This window comes from Austrofundulus limnaeus, unplaced genomic scaffold, assembly GCF_001266775.1.
Source record: "Austrofundulus limnaeus strain Quisiro unplaced genomic scaffold, Austrofundulus_limnaeus-1.0 Scaffold361, whole genome shotgun sequence".
Lineage (NCBI taxonomy): Eukaryota > Metazoa > Chordata > Actinopteri > Cyprinodontiformes > Rivulidae > Austrofundulus > Austrofundulus limnaeus.
In genome coordinates this window covers 115,001-121,896 of record NW_013952763.1, presented here as the reverse complement: position 1 = coordinate 121,896, position 6,896 = coordinate 115,001, and the positions used below count along the sequence as shown (strand labels likewise).

Genomic DNA, 6,896 nt, shown 5'->3' with positions numbered 1-6,896 from the left:
CCATGTAGCATCAATTATGCTAATGCTAGCTGCCTGTCAGGTTCTCCATCCTGGCCACACCTCCGCTCTCTAACACCCCCTCCCCTACCCACTTAGATGCATTTTTCAAATTTCGCCTTGGGGCGGAGTTATCTTTTCACAGGGGGGTAAGATACACTTTAATTTCCATTAATGATCCATACGTATTGTTTAGATGTGGATGTGATGAGAACTCACAAGTAAAAACTAATATTCAAAGTTTGTTATTTATTATACATCAGATTTATGACAGCCCTGCATCTTTATTTGAACGTGTGTTAGGAGTATTTTTCCATGAGTGTTTGGATTATGTACTCATGACTGACATGTTCAGCACCTGAAGGTCATTCGTACATCCAGGATCCAGTCTGTAATGTGTCTGTAGTTACAGTGTTGCTCATCACATTTCACTGCATGAAAGTGACAAATGAACTCTGATTATTCTGTCATTTTATTATTTTTCTACAGTTCAGGCATGCATCTGTCTATATTTCTCTCTCTGCACACGTGTTGTCGTGTTTTTGTTGTTGTCCAGCTGACTGTAATTACTAACGAAACTGTTTTTTCCCCCGTTTTATTGATGTTGTAGTTGACTTGAAAGAATGTTAAACACATACTGTACAGCCAAGCAGCCGAGGGCCCGATAAGTCTGTTTACTTTACTCCCAGAGAGAAAACTGTATGTTCAGAGTTAGCAGAGAGACTGGAAAATCCACTCACATGTCTTTTCCAACATAAAGCTGACGTGCCGACTTGTTCACATGAACAGGAGGCTTTTGTTAGAGCTGTTTGTGGAGGATTGGCATATCTGCAAACCTTAACGTGAGCAGATAATTTATAATTAGCACAAAAAGTAAAGATATTTATGTTTGGTAGATTATTTCTTTGTTGTACCAATGCTTCTTAGCAATAAATCTAATATCAGACACCTGATCGGCAGCACCTGGAGGCAGAAGCTCAAAACAAGTGTCAAAAAGCAAAGCAAGCTGTTTGGCAGAGAAGACTTGGCAAAATTCATCTCTACTGTTCATCCCACAAATGCATGTTCCTTACAAATGTGGCGCCATTTAAAAGGGGAATTAACAGGGTTTTTAACGGTTTAAGGTTTATTGCCAAGAAGCATTGTTACAAAAAAGATATAATCTACCAAACACAAATTTCCTTACTTTTTGTGCTAAACTTAGAAACAAATATAAAAACTCTTTAGATTTAAAATTTTACCGTGAGGAAAATATCTGGGGATTTGTTGCTTTGTTTGCAGCTTTAGGGACTCAAACAAGACACAAATGTTTTAAGGTGAAAGTACAAAAATTACACACAGAAAACATTTTGAGATCAAAATAAAATCCTGAAACAAGAAATAAGCATTTCAGCTTTTATTTTCAGGTATTTCTAGCTTTATTTAATTGCCAGCTGTAATAATAGTTTAACAAAACAATCAATCAAGAGTTTCATTAAAATCCTTCCACAGGTTCATGAAATATTTTGCTAACAGCTGACATTAATTCTCACCTGATTTTAGTCGAATATCTGTAGAACTAACTGAGCTATGGCTCACACAGATCACATCAGTGGGAGATAATTACGTTTTGTTGAAGTAGATGTCATTTAGTCGTAAAACCTTGATTTACAACAGCGGAGTTTAAGTCTGGGGACTTTAGATTCGGCCGGTCTAAAAACCGTCCACTTCCTCCTGATGAACTCCTCGATTGTTRCTGAGGGTGTGGGTCTGGGCGGAAATCAGAACCACCCATCAGGTACAAGACAGATTAGTTTTGCTCACTAAATAAATGAGTTTTAGTCAAAGGTTATATTTTTGACATTTTATATTGATCTAAACAGAATGGAAATGACAGCTGAAACACTGGCCTCTTGTCTTAATGACAGACTCAAATATTTTTTGTTTACAGCAAAAATATAATTTACTGTGTATATTGTGGACATTATACAGCATCAGTTTGTTRAACTAATTCACAAAGTTGGTTTTCTTTTCAGCAGCTTTTTTATGCTCCAGTCTGTTTTTAAATGCTTTTTAAATGCACGGTTTTCTTAGAGAGAGAGGGGTGGGGAAGTCTATCCCTATTAATAGAAAAGCAACGTTTCTCTAATTTTAGATTGGCAGGTTGGAGCACTACTGACAGAACGGTGGTTGCTTGTTTTCTAGCTACACCCACAGATAGCTCCAGACTAACCAACAGCAAAAATACACAGAATGCACAGCTCTGTGGCAGTGTGTGTGTTTGTGTGTGTGCTGTCAAAACAGACCYGTGGGCTGAAAAGATAATTTAAGATTAGCAAGAAAAAGAAATATGTTATAGTTATCCCCTGTTTACAACTGCAGGGAAAGAAAAAAACATTCAGAAGACTAATTTTTAAAGAGGAAAAAGTGTCAAAAAGTGTTTAAATTATAAAAATATGCTGTGAAGTCAATTTCTAAATGTAAATAGATAGTGGTTCAGGCAAAACCTTTGTGCACCTGTTTGTTTTTTATCACATGGTTTTCTATCAGAAATATGATATCCCACACAGAAGTGCATGCACAGGAAGTGCTACAGCTAGCTGCTGCCACATTAATGGCTACATACTTTATAGAATAATTAGTTTTGACCTTATAGAAARGGGTTCAAGGAAAAAAAAAGCATTTCCTGGACAAGTTGGCATGAACCAATGCAAACCCAACACCTCCCAGCTGATTCTCACTCCCAGACRTCACCACGTGGCTGCTGCTGCTGCTGCTGCTGCTGCTGCTGCTCGCGTTACTTTAACTCCTCTGCAGATTTTTGTTGCACTCACACACTCCTCAGCTTTAATGCTTCTGACAGTCTATCTGGGCAGTGTGTTCCTMACAGACATGTGCGGGGTTTATTTTCCTGGCTCGTACGCCGCTTGTAATTTTCCATTCTCACCAGCTGATACCAACAAGGGCACATTAAAATGATCCTGTTCCCTTAAGTGTCCGAGCCAGCTCGGCTCGTGTTGATCCRTTTTGGACCCGGCCCACTCTGAGCTGACTTTTCAGCTGCTGGTACAATCTGCTGCTGCCTGTGAGATTCATGGTTTACTTCGAAAACACGAAACCTGACTTTGCTTTAGTCTTTAGTCTAAATACAAATAATGTTAAATACTTTTTAAAGAACTACTTTCTTTTTCTTTATTCTTTTTCATGAAACATACAGGACAAAAAGCAGCAGGTTTACCCAACTACAGACCTGTTTTTCTGTTTCAGTGACTCTGCTGTCAWTGTGACGAACATTGAGAAACTCACCCCACTCCCCCTGTTTTTCACACAAATTATACTCAATAATCCTTGAAAAGAACTCTCAGTACCCAACCTGACAGGCACAGTAAACAGTTCTGACTAGCACTCTACAAACTGAGTAACTTTTAGTCTTAAATACTYACATTTCCCTCATCATCAGTTGGATTGAAGATATTTATTAATGATTCTTCTGTCAGATSAGAGATGGGCAACATTTTATTTTTGTAGCTTAAGCAACTTAGTGAATTTGGAAAAATACTGAGCAGCACTGCTGTGGAGTTATGACTGGGGCACTTTGGGGCCTTTTCCCTCCTGACTGTACAATAGTTGGAKTGAATCAGATTCTAACTGGATTTGAATCTGAATATATTTGGGACTGAATTAGATTGCATGTAATTTGATTTAAACTGGACTTTTTTGTACAGTGCCTTAAGATKATTCTTGTTTACCAATGATAACAAGTTTGTAGCATAGTTAGAGATTTTAACCTCAACTGATGCTTGTTCCAAAACACTTGCATCATGAATAATGAATTAATTTTTCACTTTCTAATTAGAGCATTAACCTTTAGTCTAGTTCTTTAGGTTTCCTCCAAATAGCCACATCTTTCCTTTCACACAACTCAAAACTTATCTATATCTTTGTAAAATTATTATTTTTTATTTCAGGATTGTATTGTAAAGTGATGCACCGCCAGGCTTCCACTTGTTTAGCAAATCTATTTCATCTATRTGTACCTTCACGTATGCTTAGGTCTAGTTCAGGGGTCTTGTAACCTTTACAATCGAAAGAGCCATGTCTGCTCCTTGGCTCACTAATAAAATGTGTCCMGCAGCAAAACAAGCTACAACTGTGATTATCAACTGGTGGTCCRTGGGCCTTTTCAAGGCCTTTTCGTGAACCTTTACTGCCAGTGGAAGTGATATTATAAAACTAAAAAATATGTTGGGATTTTTATTATTTATTATTATTTTTACACATCTGGACAAAAGAAAAAATCATTCATGCACAAGAAAAATACAGTATACAGTTGACACAGAATTTCATAAAAACAAGTGCAACTGAACTATTCAGACATTTTTTCTCACTCTGATTTGAGAGAAAGATCATAGAAAAAGTTGGATTATTTAAGTAAACAACAGGCTAGCATGAGCTAACCAACATGTTTTACTTTTTGTAATAGTAGTATTGATCCCATATTTGCATACAATTTATTTCTGTTGCGAGTATAAAAACAAAAATAAAAATATTCTGTCATGTTTGGTCAGATTTTCAAAGAGTCACTGCAGAGGGACCAAAGAACCACATGTGGCCCCAGAGCCGCAGGTTGCAGTCCCCTGGTCCAATCTGCTACTTGTTCCTTGGTCTCGACTAAAGACACTTGAGGATAGAGCATTTCAGATTAAAGCTACTAAATTTTGGAATGCATTACCTCAATAAGAACTGAGGATTCAGTGGAGATTTTTTAAAAAAACAGCTAAAAACTCACCTTTTAAAGCAGACTTTTAATATGACTGTATGAGTTTTAATGTTTGATCAATGCTTTATGGTTGGTCAATGTGTTTTTAATGCTCTGTTGTGTGTTATTCTGGTTTATTGTGAYGCACTGTGTGGCTACTTGACTGAAAATGCTAAACAAATAATGTCTAATGCTTACTTAGAATTGCACAATATACTGAAAAGTTGTTGTCAGTGCTGAATTAGAATCAGAATACGATTTATTTACCAAGTATTTTTACATACAAGGAATTTGACGTGGTGCTGAGGTGCAGAACATGCAACGCAAACAAGGAATAAATAACAAAAGTACAAGGATTTAAAAAAAGAACATGTAAGATATGAAGTAGAGCATCAAGATTAAAGAAGTATGAGAGCACATTTAATACCAATGTTAAGAAGAACTTGGACTGAAGCAGTTTGGTGGCCAAGATGCTAAAACACACAAAAAGTGTTGTGAGTCAGTTTACTTTAAATTGTTTTGTTTTCATTTCTGACATACGTCCAGTAAGACATGTCCAAGGGGCTGCTGTTGGTTCTCGAGCCGTGATTTTATTGCAGYCTCATCAAACTAATTAAATAATTGCACGAGCAGTTCTAACTCATTGTTTAGACTGTGGAAGTTTGTCCACTCATAAGTAAATATAACCATTGTGTTTCGTAGTAATATTTTGCCTGACATTAGGCTGCTAATAAACACCAAGAGTTGCTTTTGAAAATGATTTTTGAAACAAAACTATCATTTGATTGTGGTTTAAAAGTGTAATCACAGTTCACAGATGATTTCTAACATTCTTCTCCTGCACCAAATGTGTCTGRCTGTGGACAAACTTTATCTATAGTTTATGTGCTGTGACACGTTTTTTTTTTTTCAACAAGGTTCATGTCTATAGGCTCACTGACATGCTCAAATATTAGCTTTGGATAGAAACACTTTTTTCTCTCTCATCCTGGCACATATTCCCTGYATGTCAAATATATACAATTTGTTTGTGATTGTGGACTTTGACCCCAGGAGTTATCTGAAAATCCCCTTTTAAACAAACCCTCTGCTCCTGGGCTGAATTTGCTGGTATGATCAGCCTCGGGCAAGCTGGAGATGGTGTGTTTCTCTACGATGGACTGATTTGATTCATTTTAAATAAGTTGGATATCTGTTAAAATCTAGGTCACCACAACAGCAATGATCGTTTTAAGAAGTGAGTTACTTATCATGCTTGATGACACATATTTTAATGGAAACTCTCAGAAAGTGTTTATAGGACGTACAGCWACAACTGATGAACTTTTGGAGTAAACCTGTCTCAAGTTGGAGTCCACAGCTAACCAAACTTGGCAAGTTGAAAAAAGCTATCACTCTGTCGATGTAATAAACACTGAGCTAAAGTTAGCACTCCAGACRGAAGTCATTTGCAGGCCAGATTTGTTTTTACATATATTGCCCATCCCTGTTCAAACTAATCTTGCTTTGTTTAAAACTTTGATGTAAAAAACAACAAACGAACTTCTAAATCCAATCTAACTAGACTATCTTTGCACACATCATTTTAAAGGGATCCACAGTTAGTTGTAACATTAAACTTTATTTGATAAACATGTATATTAACTGTAAAATAAAGACTGTAAAAATACTGTTTAGTTTTGTAATTTTTTTCAAATATATTTTAACACGGCTGGAGCCATTTTATTTATACGTTAAGCATTCTGGGTAAATGATGACATCAACTAGGTCATCGGTGCGAGGCTGCTAGCAAGCTAAATCCACCCTGAAGGTTAATCTTGGACAATATCTGACGATCGACTCTTTTAAATGAAACCAGAGAGCGTTGACAGAGAGGAGAAGGTAGAAATGACTCAGCCTGTAACTGAAAATATGGATGGAGGACAACAGAGCTGCTTCATGGAAGAACCACCCCAGATTAGCACGTTAGCCTTTGCTCTAGCGCCAACGCTATACTGTCTTATATGCATTAGCTCGGCGCTAGCGTGACAAACAAGCTAAACCGAGGTCCTCCATCCATATTTTCAGTTACAGGCTGAGTCATTTCTACCTTCTCCTCTCTGTCAACGCTCTCTGGTTTCATTCAAAAGAGTCGATCGTCAGATATTGTCCAAGATTAACC

The 6,896-nt window shown here is 37.0% G+C and overlaps 1 protein-coding gene across 1 annotated transcript in view; it reads left to right on the top strand.

Moving 5' to 3' along the window:
- Nucleotides 1-6,896, top strand: part of slc6a16a (solute carrier family 6 member 16a) — an 18,471-nt gene that overhangs the window by 1,420 nt on the left and 10,155 nt on the right. The window lies entirely within an intron of this gene.